The sequence below is a fragment of the Callospermophilus lateralis genome, chromosome 8 (assembly GCF_048772815.1).
Source record: "Callospermophilus lateralis isolate mCalLat2 chromosome 8, mCalLat2.hap1, whole genome shotgun sequence".
In the NCBI taxonomy this organism is placed as follows: Eukaryota; Metazoa; Chordata; class Mammalia; order Rodentia; family Sciuridae; genus Callospermophilus; species Callospermophilus lateralis.
Genome location: NC_135312.1, coordinates 34,410,687 through 34,434,329, shown reverse-complemented (window position 1 = coordinate 34,434,329; position 23,643 = coordinate 34,410,687). Strand labels below are relative to the sequence as shown.

The 23,643-nt window shown below is 33.6% G+C and overlaps 1 protein-coding gene and 1 non-coding gene across 2 annotated transcripts in view; one reads left to right on the top strand and one right to left on the bottom strand.

The window, feature by feature from the left end:
- Kctd8 (potassium channel tetramerization domain containing 8) overlaps window positions 1–23,643 on the top strand; it is a 230,963-nt gene that overhangs the window by 34,044 nt on the left and 173,276 nt on the right. The gene's annotated exons all lie outside the window — the stretch shown is intronic.
- On the bottom strand, window positions 13,460–13,532 carry Trnag-acc (transfer RNA glycine (anticodon ACC)). The gene has a single exon. It is a non-coding gene; the product is annotated as a tRNA-Gly (tRNA).

Sequence of the window (23,643 nt, the reverse complement as noted above, 5' to 3'; positions counted from 1 at the left end):
TTAACATTCTAGAGATCAGTAGTCTGAAAGGGGTCTTAGAGCCAAAATTCAGGTGTCTTCAAAACTGTATTCTTTCTTGAGGCTCTTTGATAGCTTCTGTAGCTTGGCCATGTTTCTTGCCCCTGGGACCCCTTCTGTCTTCAAAACATCAGTGTGTCATTTTCAACTCACTGAATCAATCTCTTTTTCTGATTCTCTTCTCTTTCACTTATGAGGGCTATTGGGATTACAGTGGGCCCTTCTAGGTAATTATTCTCCATCTCAAGATCTTTAATTTAGTCATATCCATAAAATTTCATTTATACAAGTCATAGGATCCAGGCATTATCGCTTGGACATTCAGGGGCCATTATTCTGCCTACCACAACCAACTATGTAGTCTTTCTTTGCTTGTGTCAATACTGTTCATTACATAATGGAATTTTTCACACTTGCATACCACACTTTCCAAACTGCTTTCTGAGCATTGATTTTTGAGAAGTGTCATCCTTTAGTCAGGGTTCAGTATATGTACGTCAGCTTATCTTTTACATGTTATATTTAGTAGTGTGACTCTTAGAGACTATGTTGAAGTTCAAGTAAACCATTATTCTGTCTACCACAACCAACTATGTAGTCTTTCTTTGCTTGTGTCAATACTGTTCATTACATAATGGAATTTTTCACACTTGCATACCACACTTTCCAAACTGCTTTCTGAGCATTGATTTTTGAGAAGTGTCATCCTTTAGTCAGGGTTCAGTATATGTACGTCACCTTATCTTTTACATGTTATATTTAGTAGTGTGACTCTTAGAGACTATGTTGAAGTTCAAGTAAACCTCTGGCCCATCATAGATCATAGGGATATAGGTCATATGTTTTAGAGATTTCTATCTGGAGGAGTGGGGATTTCTTTTCCAAAATTTATCTTTTAATGTTCCAAGTTTCAGTTACCTAGGAAATTTAATTTCATGGACCTACACATTATTTAAGGTTTACTAACTTAGTTAGATATTATGGTAGCATATTTAGAAATTTCTTATATCTTAAAAAATTCTATAATCCATTTTTTCATTTAGATGCGTTCATGTTTCTTATCGTCAATTAGGTAAATTATTTAATGAATTTTTCTTATGAGGATTTTTACATGTTGGTACAATATTTGATGTGGTATAATAGTTTCTTTTAATATTGAATTTATTGTATTAAACAGCAAAATATAAGGACAGAGTAAGCACATTTTGTCTGGGGATGAATTCCAGATAGCATATAAATAATATTTCATTGCCAATATCCATTAATCTAATAAGCCCTGAATTGATAAATAAATTACAAAGGCAAGGATTCATGACCATGAAACGGTGAGGAAGAAAGGATTCAGAAAAAGAAAGAAGTCCATCTTGTGTTTTTTCTTTTCATGCAGCCCTTCAAATAATTAAGATTATTATTAGGAAATGCCAGGAAAATAGCTTCATCATATTGAATAATTTAACTAATTGACAGTATGTCTAGAAAAATGATAGCATCAATTTTAAATTTCATTTTGAGTGTCATTGTACTAAGTACTTTATTTTTTACTACATTATTTTTGGAGGCTGTTATGTCCAATTAAGTAATATAAAATTTTTTAATTCTCCCAAATCAATGCTTCAAACACAGTTTGGAGATCTAAGTGTGGTGCTGTTAAATCTTAAAAATTCCATTATTTAATAAATAGTATTATATTCCAAAGAAAGACTATCTACATAGGTGATTGGAGTAGGCACAATAATGGCCTCCGAAATCTGTCCAGCCTATAATCCCTGACACCTGTGACTTGGATAAAAAGGATTTTACAGATGTGTTTAAATTAAGTATCTTGAGACAGGGGATAATCCTGCATTATCCAGGAAGGCCCAATGAAATCACAGCAGTCCTTATGAGTGATCAGTCTACCAAGTTTTATTACAAATAAATAGTATTCTAGAAATCCCTTTAATAAAAGGTGTTTTAGTCAGGCTTGTCAGGCTTTCTTTCTTTCTTTTTTTTTTCTTTTTTGCTGTGACCCCAAAACCTTACGAGAACAATTAAAAGAGGAAAAGTTTAGTTTGAGGATTGAGGTTTCAGTGGCCTCAGTTCACAGATGGTCAACTCCATTGCTATGGGCCCAAGGTGAGTCAGGACATCTTGACAGAAGAGTGTGGTGGAGAAAAGCAGGTCAGGACATGATAGCCAGGAAGCAGAGACTCCCTTCCCACAGACAGAATCTAATCCCGAAAAGCATGACCCCAATGACCAACCTCCTCCAGCCGCACCCTACCTTTCTACAGTTACTACCCAGGTAATCTCTACGGAAGGATTAATTCACTGATTAAATTAAGATTCTCATAACCCAGTCACTTCATCTCTAAGCTTTCTTGCATTGTGTCACTCATGAGCTTTGGGGGGATATATCTAAACCATAACAGAAGGGTAATTTTCAAAGATGTGTGGCTTGTATGCTTTGCTTTAGAAGTTGTATTAACTCTTCTGGCCCTTTATGCAAATGGTAGCATCTCATGGATAGGAATATTTTCCCCATGTTTGAGAGGCTGTATTCAAGCTGGTTAAACTATATTCTAATTACCTATTCTTTCTTTGTTAGCATAATACTTCTACAATGCCTTTGGAGTTCTCTCTGATAACTCAAAGAGTGAATGAATGATTTTTGTCTGGAGAGAGAATGGTGGCCGAAAGTAGCTAGTGCAGTAATCTTTCTTGATTAATTCCTGTGTGCCATTATCTATTATTCATCATAGTAATTCTTTAAGGCAAAGTTGGTAGCCTCATTATTCAGCTGAGAAAATTGAGTTTCAGAAATTTATTAATAATCATTTACTCTGGATTACTTCATTTTTTAAAATGCAAATAAGATCTCAATCAATCACATGAATATCACTCCTCAAGTCATTTTTTTCCCCAATTGTTGATCCTTTCCAGTTATTACACAGTAATTTTACTCTAAGATTTTAGATTTTATCCCAGCTTCAAGTACCCAAATTTTATATCCTCCTAATCCTCCATATTGGTTTTCTACGGCTGCCATCATGCAGTATTACAAACAGAGTGACTTAAAACAACAACAAAAATTATTACTTCACACTTCTGGAGTGTAGAAGTCTGAAATGTAGGTGTCAAAAAGGCTGTGCTTCCACTGAAAGCCTGAGCAGAATCCCTGCTTGCCTCTTAGGTTCTGCTGGTGGCTGTCAGATGTTGGCATTCCTCTCTTGCAGCTGAAGCACTCCAAGGTCTGGAACTGTTGTGATATGGTGTTTCCCTTTCTTGTCTTACTCCTTTCCTTATAAAGACACCAGTAATATAAGGATAAGGGCCCACTGCACTCTAATTTGATTTTGTATTAATTAATTACATTTAGAGTGACCAGTGACCTCATATCCAAATGAGCTAGCATTCGTAGGCCCTGAGAGTAAGGATCTCAAGATATCTTTTCTGAGAGACACAATTCTGCTCATACCACATTTGAAAAAGCATAAGGTCGTTTTTACAAATTGTATGTTTTGGCATTTTGCTGTCAGCTTTATGTTGAAGGATGATACTACTTAGGATTATATGAAAAAAAGCATTATACTTTTTGAAAGTGTTTCTCGAAGTGTCTTCTAAGAATACTTGATGTTTAAAAGAAAAATGGAGTGTGCTATCAAATCATTGTGGACATATTGAGTTATTCTACCTTCTGATGTACCTTCCTGGAGACCTAGTGCTTCAGAGTATTATTAATGTTTCTAAGAAGTTCTGTGTTAATTTTTTTTTTAGCCTAACTCAGAGTCCCCAAAGTGTGTTTGATATTGGTAACTGTTTATCAAAGAATACTTGCTGTTTTATAGAACTATCTTGGGAAATGCCAAATGAGGCTCTAACAACATTCATGCAGCTATTCTCTTTCATTAAGAACTTGGGGGAAATTAGTTAACATTTTTCAATGCTTTAATTTTCTCAAGTGTAAAATGAAAATAATAGTTATAGTTATGTTGTTAAAGTGATTGAAACTATTAAGTTGATAATTCAAGCAAAATATGACTCATCATTTGACCATAGAAAGAGCTTGATGCATATTTATTATCATTGTGCTTAATATTATAATCTGTTGATATTTGTCACTAACCATTAATCTAAAGTGATGTTGGGCTCCATCAAAGAAGAGGCCCTACTTCTTAACTTGAACACAATTTCTAGAAAATTTATGGATTGAAGAGTTGATATAGATTATTCTCAAAGTATTTAACTTATTGTTCTTTTACAGCCTTGTCTCAGCAAATATAAAAACCGGTTTATATCGGAATTAGGGCAATATCCATAATAAGAGAGGGAATTGTGCCATACATTTTAGAAATAGTTTTGTGGAGAAGAGTTAAAATTAAGAAGTTTCCTGATTATGGGTGCCAGCCATTTCATTGTGCTATTAATCAAGCAGTGACCCCAGAGCCGTTGAAATGTGTACAATCAACAAAATGGGTATAAAAGACTCAGAATGCTATAGCTTTGCTTATGATTAATACAGACTTTTTTATGCTTTACATTCTTTTTATTTTTAATTGTTCTTTATAGTTATGTCGGACAGTAGAATCTATTTTGATATATTTATACAAGCATGGGTCTTATGGATGTATACTATGTTGAGATTCACCGTGGTGTATTCATACATGTACATAGGAAAGTTATGTCAGGTTTATTACACTGTCTTTCTAAATTCTTATCCTTCCTCTCTTCCCTTTATTCCTCTTTATCTAATCCACTGAACTTCTATTTTCCTTCTCTCTTTTGTTGTGGGTTAGTCTCCACATATCAAAGAAAACATTCAACATCTGTTTTTCGTGATTGGCCTATTTCATTTAGCATGACAGTCTCCAGACCCATCTATTTACCAGTAAATGTCATAAAGTCATTCTTCTTTATGGCTGAGTAATATTCCATTGTGTACATATGTCAAAATTTCTTTATTCATTCATCTATTGATCGGCATATAGCTTGGTTCCCTAGCTTAGCTATTGTGAATTGTGATGCTGTAAACATTGATGTGGCTGTGTCAGTGTAGTATGCTGATTTTAACACCTTTGGATATACATCAAGGAGTGGAAAACTGGGTCAAACGGTGGTTCCATTCTGAGTTTTCTGAGGAATTTTTATACTGCTTTACCCCCCAAAATTTATGAGTGTACTCTTTTCCCCTCATCCTTGCCAATATTTTTGTCACTTTTATTCTTGATAGTTGCTATTCTGCCTGGAGTGAGATAAAATCTCAGTGTAGTTTTAACTTGCATTTCTCTAATTGCAAGAGATGTTGAACATTTTTTTCATATATATGTGGACCATTCATATATCTCCTTTTGAGAAATTTCTGGTTGTGGACATATTGATTGGGTTAATTGTTCTTTTGGTGTTAAGCTTTTGGAGTTCTTTATATATCCTGGAAATTAACATGTTATCTGAGGTGTGGGTGGCAAAGATTTTCTCCTATTTTGTAGGCTCTGTCTTCATGCTCTTGATTGTTTCTTTTGCTGTGAAGAAGCTTTTTAGTTTCATACCTTCCCATGTTTTTCATCCCCATTAAAAGTTTTTTTTTCTTTTTTGTTATATGAGACAGCAGAGTCTATTTTGACATCTTAGACATACATTGAGTATATTTTATTCTAATTAGGATCCCAGTATTGTGGTTGTACATGATGTGTAGTTTCACTGTGGTGTATTCATATATGAACATAGGAAAGTTGTGTTGAATTCATTCCACTGTCTTCTTATTCCTGTCCACCTCCCTTCCCTCCATTCCCCTTTGTCTACTCTACTGAACTTCTTCCCCTCCCCTTTTCCTGTGTTACTATGCCATATTTAATATAGATTGCTAAGCATATTTTTTATGTGTGGTTGAAGTAACTGGCTCAGTGACCAGGATTGAACTTGTCCTTCACACTGGATAGATGATAGCTCTGGGATTTGACCTCAGAGTTGCCTGACAACTTAGAGTATATGTTCCTCACTCTACTATTCCACTTTAGTTGGTAAAATGTTACTGTAGTTTGTCCTTAAAAATTACTATTTTTATTTTAGCCAAGAGAGGTCCTGAGATACTACTTCATCATTATTCACTAGTCCCTGGCAGCTCTTCTTTCCCATCACTTTCTCATAATTTATCCAAAGGGGGTTACCCTGACCCTCACTGTGTCTCTTATGGCTAGAACTGGTCTTCCGGTCCATTCCATGATGCAGATTGTCCTCCTGCCAACACCTTTATCTGTATGGCAGGCCTGTCTTGAACAAGCTATAGATTATGCTAGGAATTTATTTTTGAATGTTTAAAAATGTCCTTCTCATATTTGTCAACCATTTTACTTAGAAAACTCCTAATACTAAAAGATATGGTGAGAAGTTATGCATTCAAATCTTGTCCAATTCCAATATCTTCCCAGTTATTTTTCAACTGTTAGATATATTAAACTCTATTTGTGGGTATGTCACTTGAAAAGACTATTATTTTTTGTTTCCATTAATAAAGAATTCTAGTTAAAGTTGTTAAAAAGTTCATAAAATGTGTGGGCAACAGTAAAATGCTGTAGAGATTTTCTTTCTGTTTAATAAATACATAGGGATCATTTAATGAGTCAAAGTCATAATTTTAACAACTTTATGATATTTAAAAGTATGGACTTAATATTTAATTGATTGATATATGAAATCATTCATCCATGTTAGTTTTTTTTTTTTTTACATTCACTGTTTCATTTAATCTTCCATTGGCCACAGGTTGATTTTGTTACCTCAGTATTGCAGAGAGTGAAGCCAAGGTTAACTTGTCCTTCATAGTGGATAGAAGGTAGCACTGGGGTTTGATCTCACAGTTGAATGACAATTCAGGGTACATGTTCCCCACTCTACTTTTCCACTTCTGATAAGAATTCAGCAGTCAGTAACAAAGTGGGAAGGCATTCTGTGTGGGGCATGCGGTGAGGGGTAGAAAATGAGCAGATGAAAGATCTCAAGTTGTTTGCAGAACTCAGGGGGACCATTCTGATTGTAATGACAGGGCTTAATAGGAGATGAGTTTAGGAGTCTGTCTTATCCTTGTAATAGACTGGAAAGCTCAGGATTGTGTCTATAGGTGGTAGATTATTGAAGGATTTGATCCAGGATAATGGAATGTCACAATGAAAGTGGTAAAATAAAAAAAAAATGTAATGTCATGACTGTATTAGTTTAAGTGAAAAGTAGACTTCGAAGCACACACATACACACACACAAACACACACAGTGAATTAAAAGTTTATTATCATAATGGAGAGGTGTAGGATGAGAACCTCGATTATGTCAATAAAATAGGCAATTTTGAAATCAGTGTCTTTAGAACTTGGTTTGAAATAAAAGAGCTGAGTGCTGCTGAGGGTGCTGCTGCTGAAATGTGTTTTAAATAACTGGGAGAATATTGATTAAAGTAAGGAAAATGTAAAGCAGTAGGTTTTTGCACAAGAAAGTATTAGTACTAAATGTACTTTAGAGAATTGTGAGGTGATAGTTGGACAAATAACTGAATATATTTAGTGGGCTGTTAGTTGGAACTGAACCCAAGAATTGGCTGATAACTAGAGAGAAAAGTTATATAGTCATCTATAGGCATTTAACATCCAAGATTTGTGTTCTCATATTTATTTAGTTATGTTTTATTCAAATATTTAAATACCCAACTTGAGCTCTTAAAATTAACTTGAGAACAGAAACATTTGTAAATACAATATGTAAATTTGAAGATAAAAAAAATGTGACAAGAAGCACAGATGGGATCTTCTTCACTGGAATTATGAATACATATTTTTCTAAAATTTTACTTTGACTTTTTTTCCTTTTTTTTGGTCAAGGCATAGATTTTATTTATTTGCATAGATTTTTATGCTCTGAAATCTTTTTCTTAAGACTCCGTATCTTATAAACCATGTTTGAGTTAAGGAAAAGCAGAGTCATATTTTTTAATACATAAAATTATGCATTGAGGATGATGGTCTGATCTATATTATTTTAAAAAATATTTTTTTTAGTTGTAGATGGAAACAGTATCTTCATTTATTAATTTTTAGGTGGTGTTGCGGATTGAACCCAGTGCCTCACACTTGCTAGGCAAGCTCTCTTACACTGAGTCACAAGTCCAGCCCCCTGGGCTGTATTTAACCCAAAGCCATCCATTGTGTACTCTGGATGCCACAGGGACTCCCACATACTTGTTGCTGTTCTATTCCAAGCTCAGTACTGACACTCAATGTATGTTCACTCTTTTGCTTTTGAATGCTGTGTCAGAGTGGGAAGAGGAAGAGTCTCCAAGGTAGTTTAAAGTAAGCAAAAATATATAAATCTAAAGAAAACATAATATATATATATTTTTTTTTTTTCTTTTTTTTTTTTTTTCTATTAGTGTTAACTTTACAAAGAAATGAACAATGTAATTGTTGATCTTGAAGTTGGGCTTTCAAAATATGTCAGTCTTCTAGCATGGCCACCCATGGCCCACTGCCCACTAAATATATTCAGTTTACTTGTCAACTATCACCTCACAATTCTACTTTTGTTCAATTTCCTAAAACCAAAAATTGGTGAAAGGATGATTCAGTATCTAAAGAAATTTTTGAGGATGCCCTAAACTTATGGGACTTGTTCTCTGAGAAAACAGGGGGGTGAAGACCTTCAAACCAATCATGGTAGAAGGATGACTGACCATAAAATTAACAGGGACTACTGTTAAGATACTTAGCAATTGTTATCTTGGAAATTATGGCATTTGTAGGGAAATGAATAGAGTTGGAGAATATCATGCTAAGTGAAGTAAGCCAGTTCCCAAAAAACAAAGGCTGAATGTTTTCTGTGATTAGTGGATGCTGATCCATAACAGGGAGGGGGAAGAGGGGAGGGAGCATGGGGCAGGAAAGATGGTGGAATGAGACTGACATCATTACCCTAGGTACATATATGATTGCACGAATGGTGCAACTCTACATCGTGTATAACCAGAGAATTGAAATGTGCTCTGTTTGTGTACAATGAATCGAAATGCATTCTGAACTAAGTAGAACAAACAAACAAACAAACAAACAAAAATCAAAAAAGAGTAGTTAGCACCTTTTTTCTTGTTAGGTAGAACTTTTTGAGGGGAGTTCCAGAGAGGAACAGAAGAAAATTAGAGGAGAGACACCAACTATGGCCATGTTTTCCTCTATTCTTTTTCTGATTCTAAAGACTCATCAGATCAAATCTTTGACCCTTAGTAAGAGACCATTTTGCAAGTGGATTTTTTTTTTTAAACCTAAAACCATGTGCGTTGTTATGAATTCATTTTCTACTGTTGTTTTGATTTGAAGGAAGTCTTGTGTGTTTGATCATAAATATTAGATCACAGAAGGTAGAAATCTAGATCTCTATTAAGAAGCCTTGAGAGTTTTAAATTTAGAAATATGAAATTGCACTTTATCTACTTTGAACTGTAAATTTCTTTAAGTTTTTCAAAGTAACTTTCCCTAAGAAACTCAGAATATTTTACTTCACACATTGCTGAGTGAAGGTGAACTGTGATTATTATGAAACAAGAAAAGCATTTAGCACCTGAACGTCTGACCTAAATTCTTCTCAACATTTCAGGGAACGTTCAAAGTGAGATTGCTTGACAAGCTTCATTACTTTTATGTGACTTCAAACATGAAATTAAATGTAAAACGATAGAATCCTGAATGAATGTAAGTTAGGCGGTTTCTTGAAACGCAAAACATGAGGATTTTAGAAATTGAAAACCCAGCTTCTCTCATTATCCCCCTGGCTATCTGACAAAATAGGACAGCTCTTTTGATTATTCCATTTATTTCCCCTTCTGTTTTCTATCTCCTTAGTTCTGTGGTGAAACTTGGATCATACCCAAAGTCATGCTTATGTTCCAGGAAAGTTTTATATAGGGTTTACACAATTGGTGTCTCATTAAAGAATGATGTATAGACTTTCATATAAAAATATTAAATATCATACTTTGCCCTCTTGGCAAGGTCAGCCTCATGTCGAGATTATTGATGTCACTAGACAAAATTTTCCTCATTGGTATTTTCAAAACTTTCTACATCTGACCTTTATGTACATAGAAACAAGACATGAAAAAAAAAATAAGAATACAAACAGGAATATAATGTCTAGACTTTACGTACTGTTGAATATCAGAAATGAAAATATAAACAATTTTTTCCCCCCTTGGTCTCCTAGGAAATAGTTTCAATATGTGGCACCTCAGAGATGATTGCTTCTTTTCAAAATGCTGATATCTTGTATTGGAATTGAGTCTACATATTTTTCAATGTCAATAAAATGATTTCAAATGTAAAGATGAGTCATTTGAACACTAATATTAGGTTAAGACATTCAATCTAAAGCTTGGATTTTCTCCCCCCCCCCCCCGCCTTTTTTCTTTTTTTTTCTTTGGTGCTAAGGATTGAATTCATGTCCTTGCATATAGTAAGCAAGGATTTTTGTTTCTTACAAAATCCTCCACAATATCAGGGGCTCTGACAGAAGAGCTCTTAAAAGAAGAATACAAAGTACATTATGAAATACAAAAACAGATACAAAAGTGAATATTTCATATGAGAAAAGGCAAGAAATTGCTAATTTCAAAACAAAATTGAAAAATGTCAGAAATACCACAAAATTCACAAAAGCGTTCTACAGTGTTTTTAAAATTTATTAATGGCCTTCACATCCTTGTTACCTTTTTTTTTTACTATAATTTGGCCTGTGTGTCTTTGTGCCTTTTGTGGTCTGAATTGTGTTCCTCTAAGCCCTCATCTCTTGCACCTCAGCATCTGAAATTTGGAAACAAAGCTTTAAAGAGATAATTAAATTTGAAAAAGTTCTTTAGGTCGGGACCTAATCTAATATGACTGGGTTTTTATAAAAAGGAGAGATTAGGACATATAAGGGGACTCCTGGGATGACCATGGAGGAATGACCATGTGAGGACAGACAAAATGATCAACTACAAGGTAAAGAGAGGAGCCTCTGGAGACACCTGAGTGTCTCCTGACACCTCAGTTCAGAACTGCCAGCCTCCAGAACTTGAGGAGAATAAATTTCTATTGTTTAAGTCCCTCAATCTTTGTTGTTGTTGTTGTTGTTTTAAATCATAGCCCTAAAAAAACCAATACAATCCCTCTGCCTTCTACATATTAAAATGATTTTATATTATTTTCTATAGGAAAAAATAGATAAGTTAGTCTGTCTTCCTGATGATGGATTGAAGTATACCTTTATTATTGGGATTCACAAAAATGTGACTTTACATACATATACGTTGACTTTGCTGGTTCCTAGGGCTTTGTGACCGTTAAAGGGATTCTGATAAGTTCTTTTTTGTTTAACTCCCACCCCCAAGTCATATATTTGTAATTGTTCATGCTGCATTGTTGAATATATTCCTGACAATGTGTATCTTCAGGTTTGACAAAATTCTTATTTTCAGTGTTACACTGAATGATAAATGGAAGCATTTCCCACAGATTTGCGTCTAGCTCCACTCATTTCCATTCTTGTTTTCCTCCACTGACCACCTGCTTTTAGTCCTGGGTGTCAAAAGGCACATTTAAATTATGTCTTTGTGTGACAAGGCTAAGATGATCAGTGGACAGTAGCAATGTTCTTGGAAGTCCTTTTTGCACTGGGATGGCTAACCTAAAGGTAGTTATTTAACTTCATTTTCATATGTCCCACTAAAGGTACTTCTAATTCAGCTTCCCCTTAGCCATATTTCTGAAGTGCTCAGACTACTACAGTGCCAGAAGACAAGAAGTCAGTGTAGAAAAAGACAGCAATTATCATCAATTTTAGTTACAATAGATTTTGCAAATTTTATTAAATATAAGTGTAAATACATTTCTAGGGCTCCTCTTGGGACCTAGGAGGTAGATTTAAAGCTTCATCTTTATTAACTTCAGGTAAGTCAGCTTCTAAGACACAAGAGTTTTGCCTAAATTCACATAGAAGTTAATGGGATAATTTTCCTAGACCTCTTTCTCTAAATATTATTAATGGCATAATAGACCTCTTTCTCTATGTGGCTTTCTTTGTCTTATATTTAGAGTATTGGGTTAATGCACTTTTATTCCTTTATTTAAATGCAATATGACAATTTATATCAATTAAAGATTAAATATTGATATTCTATTAAAGACACTAATGCCAAGACAAAGTAGAGTCTTTGAACATTTGCATTAAAAGATGATTTTTTACATTGCTTTGTTGAGCTCAGGTCTGGGCTTAAAGAGAAAATAAATATTTGAGGTTGAAAGGCTTAAACTCAGAGATACTAAAATGAAAAAATCAAATAACAGCATGACTAGCATCCCTGAATTATCCCTTATTCTAAGGGAATCATTATTGGACTACCTTATGCTTCACCATAAATTTGTGGAAATTTATGGCCCTTTATATAAATTTATTTTGGCAGAGCTATGTTGGTCTTGGCAATGTAAAAAATTGAACTCATTTAATCAATATCATAATAATGTTGTATTTTCTGGATGGACTTAGTAAACACATTTTGAGGTTTAGAGAGATGAAGGAATGAGAATGAGAGGAGATGACAGAATAAGAAGGTAATTGCTGTAACTTATTTAAGATCTAGTATGTCCTCTGTCCTGTGTTGAACAGCCTACATATATCAACTCCTTTAATTTTAGAGGCATCTATAATGTAAGGAGTATGTTCATCTTCATTTATACATGAGGAGACCAAGACCTAGAGAGGTAAAGAGACTTGTATGAAAAACAACCTCCTCCATATCTTTCTAATATCAAAGCCCATGTACTTAAACATTGACTTACACTGTCCTTTGTCTTTGACAATGTGACAGCTAAAAGAAGATTCATGACAGAGAAGTACTTTTTAAAACAAGCTATAATGAAAACTCCAGTCATTCCAGAGAGTTCTAAAGAATTCAGACTTTCTGATATGCTGATTAGAGGAAAAGTACTGAAAGTAGGACTTGTAAACTCTTGCTTGAAAGGCCTCAGCACCATAAACCATAGCAGTATAGGTGCCTAAAGCCTTTACTTATCATACCAAACTGTATCTTAAGAAACTCAAGATCAAAAAAAAAGTTATGAAATTTATCCAGTGAACTAAGATAAACTAGCCACATAGTGAATTCCCAGGAGATTGATTAAGCTTGCAGAACTGAAGGTGCTAAAAAAACTGCTTTTGATGTTTTTTTTTTTTTTTTTCCTCTCTCCAGTCTGGGCATGGTAACAGCATGCTAGAAAAGATAGAAACTAAGAGACAGCAATATCATAGTTTCGTCCTTACATCAGTGGATGAAATTCTGCACTTCAAAAGATTTTTAAATGTCTTATGTCTGATTCAAATATGCAACAGTTGCTATTGGGTAGGCGACACAGACCATTATTTTCAAATTTGACTTTTTTTTTTTTTTTTTTTTTTAAGGTGCTGGGGATCAAACCCAGGGCCTCTTGCATGGTAGGCAAGTGTTCTATCACTGAGCCACATCCCCAGCCCTTATTTTTAAATTTGAAGAAACTTTAGAGAAACTTCTTATCAGAAATTAACTATGAGAAAATTTAGCTTGTTTTCTTCTAGTAATAAAATAAATCAGTTTAATTAAATAAGTAAGCAGTGATGTCAGTTATATAATTGGAAAATGTATTATGACTAAGAATTTGAGTTAATAGTAGATTATCTGTTTTCTAACTAGTGTCAAGTTCTCTTTTTATCCCAGAAGAAATTTTGACTTAAAGAATGATACAGGGAGGGATATTCAAAGTTGTTTCAGAAAATATGATAAGGGTTGGCTTATCTGGAAAGAAACACATTGTATTCTACTTCAGTGTCTATTTTAGAGTGAATGTTCAGCAGAAGATTTAACCCTTTTTCTGTTAGTGAGAGGTGAAAGTACTCCCTCTGAGTTTGAGCCTTCTGTTGTGTATTCCTGGTACCCAACCTTCGCCCCTTACTATAACTTGACTGTTTTTGTTCATCTTGTGAAGGAGACTGTGTTAACAGACCATGTTCTCCCTATTTTACTTTGTAATCAAGTCTTTGAGCCACTTGATCACTGATGCTTTATTAGATGCACTTTGTCCTGTTTGGAGACATCAGTTATGTCCTGTTTTTTTTTTTTTTTTCCCTAGTTCTTTAAAGATGACCACCAATATCTTCATTGAAACTTGAAACTTTCCTTGAAAGTTTGCTCAAGTAACTCCTCCACCTTTAAAATAGACGTCATCCACTTCTGCCCGCTCTAGGATCAATCTTACTTACTCCCTCAGTCATTCCTTATTCTCCTAGCTCTTTCATCTCTGCAATTCAAGTAAAATTTCCACATCTCAGCAATTTTTTAAAAAATCATTTTCAGCCAAGTGGTCTCTCTGCTGTTATTTCTGTTGCCCCCTTCACTTCTAAGTCCAGTTGTTTGAATTCACTGACCAATTATTTTTAGACCTCTACAGTTTGACTTCTGCCTTTTCACTACTTTATTGAAACTCTTGTCACCTAATGGACAAATGGAATGACTTCTTCTTCTCTTTATTGAAGGCATGAAGACATTCTTAAAGGGTTTATCATCAGATCTCTTCTCTCATTTGTTTGTTGACCTAAAATATTAAATCCAGCCTTCTTACCATGGACTCCAAGGTTCTGCATTATTTGTTCTTGGCCTACATTTAGACCTGGACTGATACTTTTCTTCAGAATCAACATGCTGCTGTCAACCTGGATTTTTTGTGTTCCAAGAACCACATGTACTCTTTCTTCCATAAATGGAGTGCTCAGCAAATGTTCTTTATTCCACATGGGGCACACTGTACCTGGCTTTCACATGCTTGGCTCATTCTGCAGAATTCAGTTTAAATGACCATCCTGTGTGGAATAGGTCTACTCTCTTACTCCCCAGAGAAATTTACCTAGATGACTAGCTGACTTCTAGAGTCTGTTCTGAACCTTAATTTTGTGAGAGCTCTTAATGGTATGAAATGATCTAATTGAAAGGCTGCTATAATGGCCACCAAGTGAAATACCTTCTATTATCCTCTTCATCAATTCTGTGTTCCTGAAAGCTGGAATATAGCCAATGCACAGTGAGTACTTAATGAATAAATTAGTTGTTGCTATGTGACTTAGGACAAGTGGCTTTTCTTTGTACTTCATCTTTAGTGTTTTTGGTTCAGTATTGCTTCTTTTATTTCCGGTGAGAAATCACATAGAGAATTGAATACTTTGGAACCAAAGGTGGCTAAGATTAACAGGGACCCATCAGCTGATTTAGACAACTGGATATCATTTTCTTGCATCCCTGATTTAATGGACTGAAACAGTTGCCTTTTAAACTTATTTCCAAGTAACTTTTATTCAAAGTAAAAAAGGTTAAAAATTTGAATTCTTTAAAGGCACAGAGTTACATAAATTCCAGTTATTTACTTGACATGTGTCATTTTAAAGATTTTCTCATGACTCCTTTATAAAATAAAATACATTTTATGACTTCTTTATAAAACAAAATACGTTTCTGACTTTCATTCTCTGAGCCTAAGAATAAATATTTCAATTCTCTGTCAATAATTTTTTTCCTATGAGAATATGTCTGTAAAGTGAGTCCTTTGCATCAAAAAAGAATACCTGTAGCCAGAAGGAAATTGGGTGTCTTTTTTCAAAATGTAGCTTTAACTGTACTTTTTTATGGTGCAACTGCTTTGTAATCACAAACAAATTAGTTGCATTAACTGCATAGTTAGGTACTATAATTTTATTGAAAAGAATTGTTTAAAATCTTTGTGATGTTTTCTCTAATATTATATACATTTGCCAATATACTAGCGACAATAAATCCCAACTTCTTTATACTCAAGAATGATTTTTAAGAAAAAGGAACAAGATCATTATGTAAAAAAAAATAGTTAAGAACTATTTAAAGAAGTATTAAAAAGAATGTGTTTTAGAAAACCACCCTGGTGGCAAGCACTATGGTGGGATCATGTACATCCTCTTTCTTCTCCCTTGTCCGATCGCTGTTTTTTCCTGCAGTGTGTGGAAATGGAAACATTCCCGTTCCTGCCTTTCTTGGTGCTAGAGTTTAAGAGCTCACAGCTCTGACTGCTAGAAATAGGAAGAAATTGGCTAGGAGAATGCTCAGGAAAGGTTTTGCTTTGTCATTGAAAGTGGAAAACTAGGGGATCATGCCATCTCTTCTTCTTGCCTTGGGTACCACTGTCCTGTCTGAAGGCTGAGCAGGCATCTTGAGAACATGAAGGACCTTTATGAAGCAAAAGCCTAGATGTTCACAGCACTATGGCCTGCTATTGTTGAGTCACTGGGCCAAGGCCTGTATGAAAACCTAAATGCTATTTTTGATGTGAGAACATGCTTGTTATCCTTAGGAAGTTCTTCCATTATTTTCAGGTGAATTCATTTTTCTTCACTGAATAAAACAAAAAGGTCATTGTTATTGTTGTAGTTTTTGAGCGTTTGACCTGGTTTAGAGTTGTAATCAAAAGTCTCTAGAGGAAATGCTTCCTCTGTCTTACACCACACTTGTAATAGCAAACAGATGTGGAGGTTAAATTATCTAGTCTGAGCTCAGTGAGAAGCCAAAACCTGATCTTGAAGAGCCAAATTTAAAACAGAGATAATGGTGACTATTTCATGCCATTTTGTGGCAGTCAGTAAATTTGGTGAAAAACATTGGCCTTCTCTTGGAATGCTTTCAAAAAGACCAAAGGAGCACTTCCTTCCTCCCTCCTTCCCTTCCTTCCTTCATTCTCTTCGTTTCTCTCTCCCTGTCTCTTTCTTTCCTTCCCTTCTCTATGGGCATAGTAAGTCCATACTTTACTACTGAGTTACATACTTAAAGTCTCTACACTTTCTTGAGGCACACTATGATTGCTCCTTAGGGTCATGGAATTTGCTAGCTCAAAGAAGACATACGAACAAATCCTACTTTTGTGAATTGTGAACTTGGGCTGGTTGCTTGATCTTTTTGACTCATTTCTTTGTCTATATAGAAGGATGTCGTAGCACTTGCCATGGAGGTGGTGCATATGAAAACTTCCAGTCCTTGCCATGTTATGGGGTAATCAGTAGATGCTATTTTCCTTTTGAATTTGTTTGAGTTTGCTACTCAAAATTATGTTTCTGTAAGGAATATGCCATATTTCGGAATAAATTTGACTTTAGGTACTCTCTAATGACTGAAGAAAAAATAAACTTCTAACAGCTATGCCTAGTAGATTGGTTGGAAAATATTATCTTTTCTTGAACTCTACACTGCAGTTGGCCAAAATTATACTACAGAAATTGTCAAATTTGAAATAATTATATATACAGAGATATATAAACTTAATGCTGGTATATTAAATATCACTTTAATATTATTAATTAATAAGATGCTTGAGATTTTGTTTATTGCCATTCAAAAATCTCATTGTAAGTGCATGAAAGTTTTTTAGAAAAAAGGTCATTTGAATTTTGTGACTGGAGTTTTAAAATTAAGTTTAATATTTATAATGTTAGGAAAGTGTAATATTTATAATGTTAAGTAGAACTCTTTTTCATGTATTGTTTCAGTGTGACCTTCAAAACAGCTGCTGTTTTGAAAACATATTACATTTACCAACATTATTGATACAATTTTAATACCCCAATATTTTTGTTTCATCACTTATTTTTAGCCTCACTGGTGCATGAATAGCTGTAATGTATTGTAGAATTTTTTTTTTCACATTATTTTTTAAAGAAAGAATTATTTTCAAGGTGAATCTGTATTGTTCTTTTAACCTTCTTTATAGCTTTTGGAAAATAGAATAACCTATTGTTTTCTCCTTTACCGAAATCCGATCCTACTCCTAAAAATATCACATTCACCTACTGCCACAGAACTGTGTTTACTACAATAAATGGTTAAGTATGGAAGGAGTACAACTCTGCCCTATTGTCACAATATCGTGTCTTTCCTGTATTTTGTGGTGTGACTATTTCCAGCAGGAATTGGGATTCAAGTGTCAGCACTTTTCCTGTCTTAGTGGTGATCAGTATTCTTGCTTTGTAGGCTGGGAAGGAAATGCTTCTTTGTCCATATCTGTTCTGACAATTTGATATATTTAGGTTTATTGCATGAATATCATTTGGTAGTATTTTGGGCATTTAGTAAAAATAGATGTTTTTCAGCTGTACAGAGCTATAGTTTATAATAAAATATATTTTTCAGTGTTCAAGGCAGAAATTATGATGAGGCTAGACTGATCTTTGCATGTAAACCAATCTCATCATTTTTATATGTCTCTTCTCCTCATTTAACCTGCAAGACAAGTTGTTTCCTTCATTTGGGATTATCTCACTTGACTGTTCTTAGTGCTGAGAGTTTTTCATCATGAATGTGATCAAAAAACACTTATGAAGCATCTTCTTAAGGGTACTTTATATGAGTGAATCAGATTAATGGGGCCTCTAACCTTTGGATGTTCATGAATATTGGCAGGAGCAACCAAGGTGATTTGAAGCCATTCAAACCTTCTTTGAGCACACCTCAAATATTTAATTGAAGTTTGACTTTGATGTTGTGGTTAACTGACTCAGCAATAGTTAAAACTATGCAAATGAGAACTATAATTCTAAGCCACAAACTCAAATTGTGTCTTATTAATTGTTCTTAAAAATGTGATCAACAATCAGGTCATTTAATATTTTTAATGCCTTATTTTGCATCAGGCCACATATATCACTCAAGACACAAGAGGGTGATATTGTATGCTGGCTCAGAGGATTGCTTCTATCATTTCCAGCAAAGCTTCATTTTCTTTCTCAGACACCAAAAGAAGGAAGAGGTTTATTTAAAGCTTTTTGTACAGTAAAAATCTGTAGGCCCAGTTCTATGTTAATGAAACGAGCATAAGTCTAAATAACATGATCTGTGCAGGTAGAGGGAACACAAAAAGGGACATAGGACTAAAAGTTTGTTCTCTGCCAAAGTTTCTGATATTTTCACAGTGAGCAAGACATAAGTCTTCTATTTAGGAATGTATTAAGGTTTGGGGTAGGTCTTGAAATTTAGATCAAACCTCATGTTTGGTTTTAGCTTCAGGCTTCTGTTTTAGAGGACTGACTTCCTGAACAGTAACTTTTATTTCTGACAACTCAAGTTGAATGGGCTCAAGAGCACTGCCATCATATCTATTCAGTGTCACAGTAACACAAACAAAAAAATGTCTTTGGTACTGATTCTGAAAATTTGAGTATTCATTTTTTATTATTTAAAACATTTTAATTGTAATAATACACATAAGGAATTGACCAGGTTAATCTATTTCAGGTGTGCAGTTACTTCAGTAGGGTTGAGTACATTCATGTTGTTGCACGACCAATTCCCCCACCCCTTTCATCTTGCAAAGTTTAAACATTAAACAGCTTTCCTAGCTTTTATTCCCTATGCATCTTATCCCCTGACAACCATCATTCTACTTTCTGTCCCTAGAAATTCAACTACTCTAGGTACTTGATGTAAGAAGACTCATATAGTATTTGTACCTTTGTAAAATTATATATCAGATATATTCTAATTTCATACAGGATAAAGTCTTCAAGTGTCATTTATCATGTAGCAGGAATCAGAGAGTTTTTCCTTTCTTAGGCTGGGTAATCCTTTTTATTTGTTTGGTTTATTCATATGCACATGGACACTTGGTTTCTTCTACCTTTTTGCTACTGTGAATATGGCTATTAAAAACTTGGGTATAAAAATATCTCTTAGACATCCTTCTTTTAATTCACTTGGGTTTGTACCCAGAATTGGAATTGCTGGATCATAGATATTGTATTTCAGTTTTCTGAGGAAGTGTCAGTTTGTTTTCTGTAGTCATTGCACCATTTACATTTCCACCCACAAGTCACAAGGGTTCCAGTGTCTCCACATCCCTCAAAAGTCACCTTTACTTTCTGTTCTTTTTTTTTTTTAATAATAAGTATTCTAATTGGTATGACGTGATATCTCATTGTTTTTTTTTAAATATATGACAATAGTGGAATGCATCACACTCATTATTACCCTTATACAGCACAATTTTTTGTAACTCTGTATATAAAGTATCTTCATGCCAAATTCTGCCATTATATATGTACTCTTATTTTTTTGCATTCCAATTCTTAATACACATATATACCACAATTTTTCATATCTCTGTATATAAGGTATGTTGACACCAAATTCAAACTTCATACATGTATTTTGTACAATGATGACCATCACATTCCCTCATCCTTGCTATTCTCCTTCCCCCACCCTTTCCCTCCCTCCCCTTTTCCCTATCTAGAAATAATCTTCTTCCCTTGCTCTCCCTCATTGTGTTTTTTAATTTGCATTTTCCTTCCTGATTTTGAGAATCTTTTCTTGTGCTTACTAGTTATTCAGATTATTTTCTTTGGAGAAATATCTATTCAGTTCTTTGTCCAATATTTAATTAGAATATTATTATTGCTGTTGTCATGTTAATTTGTAGGAATTCTTTTATGCATTCTCAATATTAACTCTTTATCAGATATATGATTTGAAAATATTTCTCCCATTCTGTGGATTATATCTTTGTATGCACAGAAGTTTTTATTTTGATATAATCTAATTTACCTTTTTTTTTGTTTTGTGTGTGTGTGTGTGTGTGTATGTGTGTTTGGTACCATATTTAGAAAAGTCATTGTTAAATTCAATTTCATGAAGCTTTTCCCATTTTGTAAGTATCTTAAAGTTTTAACTCTTACATTCAGTTCTTCAATCAATTTGGAGTTCATTTTTGTGTGTAATGTAAATTAAATGTCCAGATTCATTCTTTCACATGTGCGTTTGCAGATCTCCCAACACAATTTGTTGAAAGGACTCTTTTCCCCCTTCAATAGTTTTGGCTTCCTTCAAAAATTATTTCATTATGTATGTGATGGTTTATTTTTAGGTTCTCTATTCTATTTTCTTGTTCCATTTACCTGTCTTTATGCCAGTACTTCATCATTTTCTTTTACCTATAATGTTGTAATAAACTTTGAAATTGGAAAGTGTGAATCACCCACCTGTTCTTTTTAAAATTTGTTTTGGCTATTCAGAGTTCCATGGGATTACAAATAAATTTAAGGCTGATTTTTTTGTGTTTCTGAAGAAAAATGGCAATGAGATTTTGAAAGTGATTGCCTTCAATCTATGGATCCCTGTGGATAGCATTCACAGCTCAACAATAGTAAGTTTCCCAGTCCATGAATGTCAGAAGGTCTTTCCATATATTTGTGTCCTCTTTACTTTCTTTCAACAACTTTTGTAGTTTGTAGTGTGCAACTACTTTGCTTTCCTAGATAAATTTATGTTTACATACTCTATTCTTTCTGATAGTATTAAAAGGGAATTACTCTCTTAATTTACTTCTTAGATCATTCATTTTTAGTATATGAAGATGCAATTGATTTTTGCGTGTAAATTTGCTGAACTCATTTATTAGTTCTGAGAGGTCTTTATTTTAGATGAATGTGTATTTTTAGAAATAGGTAAATATTTTACATTTAACTTAGAATAAAAACAATCTCATGAGATATTAAAATTGAAGTATAAGTATAGATTAATTCAAGGTAAAATGCTACAGTGATGATTTTATATATACATGGGGTATAACATTCTAATTAGAGTCTCATTCTTGTGGTTGTACATGATATGGAGTTTCACTTGTGGTGTATTCATATACGAACATAGGAAAGTTATGTCCAATTCATTCCACTGTCTTTCGTATGTATAATGGGTCAAAATACACTCTACTGTCATGAATATCCCCAAAAAACAAAAAAAAAAAATTAAAAAAAAAATTAAAAATGCTGCAGTGATGAATAGTTGTGAATGCTCCCAATTTTAGTAACAAAAATAACAGAGTTCTAAATAAAGAAATTTGTAAATGTGCTGAAATGTAATGGTTCTGATAAGAATGATTCCATTAACTAGTCTCAGGAAGATATTATATTATTTTTGAACTTACAGGTATTTATAAAATGTTATTAATAAAAAGCAGAATAATAGTACATGGCTTCATAATTCTATTTTTAAAAAATTAAAAATTTTTTAAAATTAAGACTTTCATTTTGAAAGTCTTCACTTTTTACAAGCAACAATGAAAAAGAATATTGACTTTGACCTTCAATATTTTACAAGAGAAAAATCTCCAAAATCATGTAAGATATATGATGAATTATTTTCAAAACAGATGTGATAAGTATGCGTTTCAGACAGCTTTTTTTGTTGCTGTGACAAAAATACCTGATAAGAACAATTTTAATGAGAAAAGTTTATTTGGGGGAAAGTTTATTTCTCACAGTTTGAGAAATGTCAGTTCATAGAAGTTTGGCTTTATCTGTTGCGGCTCTAGGTGAGGTAGCACATCATGGTGTAAGAATGTGGCAGAGGAAAGTTGCGAACATAGCATCAGGAAGCAGAAAGAGACTCCACTTGCCAGATACTTAGTATATACTCCAAATGTACACGTCTAGCCACACCCTATCTGCCTTTGGTTACCACTCAGTTATTCCCTATCAAGGAATTAATTTACAGATTGGGTTTAGGCTCTCATAACCCAATCATTTCACCTCTAAACCTTCTTGCATTGTCTCAAACATGAGGTTTTGGGGGACACCACATATCTAAATTATAACAATATATGAAATTTATAAAAGATTAACATGATAGAACAAATTGAGATATGCTTTAAAAATCTTGTTTATTCACTGCAAAGTTAGCATCTGTTTAGGATTGAAGGTGTACAAATGACATTCTTGTATTATATTGGTACCTTTAAAACTTCAACATCAAAATTTTCAATAATCAAGTTTTATTAACAAAATTTCATGATAAGGTCTGATTTATTTTTGTGTCCCATAGGTTCATTGCATAATTAAAATGTTCACTTGGGTCTAACCTTGGCCATTATTGATTTTATCATGTGCTCAGTCAGCATTTGGTCAAAATATAATTATTGATTTAGCTTGACCTTCTGTAGATAGGTGTGATTAAATGAGATTCATGAAAGAATAAAACCTAGAATAGCTCAATTTGATAATGAGGTTGGAAACCATTTTTAAAAATGATGTTATTGGACAGTTGTGTATAGTGCATGTAAAGCGTTCCATGATAAAACATAAAAAGGAAAAGAAATTTTATTTGCTCTACGGTTTGTCTAGATCTGATTCAGAGCTCACAATTATTGATGAATTGTACATTCAAGTGCAACAGTTCAGGAAGCAAAGCAAACAGACCTATATCTTTAATTATGTAGATATGTGGATCTGTGTATATTCTATATGTGAGGAAATATGTATCTATGTCATTCACTGTCAACATACAACAGAAATATGAAATATCATAACAGGTTTTATTTAATTGAAAAGGAAACATCTCGCTGTATCAGGGAGATTGTATAATGAACTAATAAAAATTTTAGACTTTGGTAGTTATTTAAAAATGTGTATTAGTTCTGTATAATTGCTAGATTATCCTAGTGTATGTGGTGGTCATGCAGTAGAATTGATTTAAATAAAAATTTCAGTAATTGAAAATTAATATAATGTTACTTGGCAACAATATATAATTCTATTATCTAGCTTAAT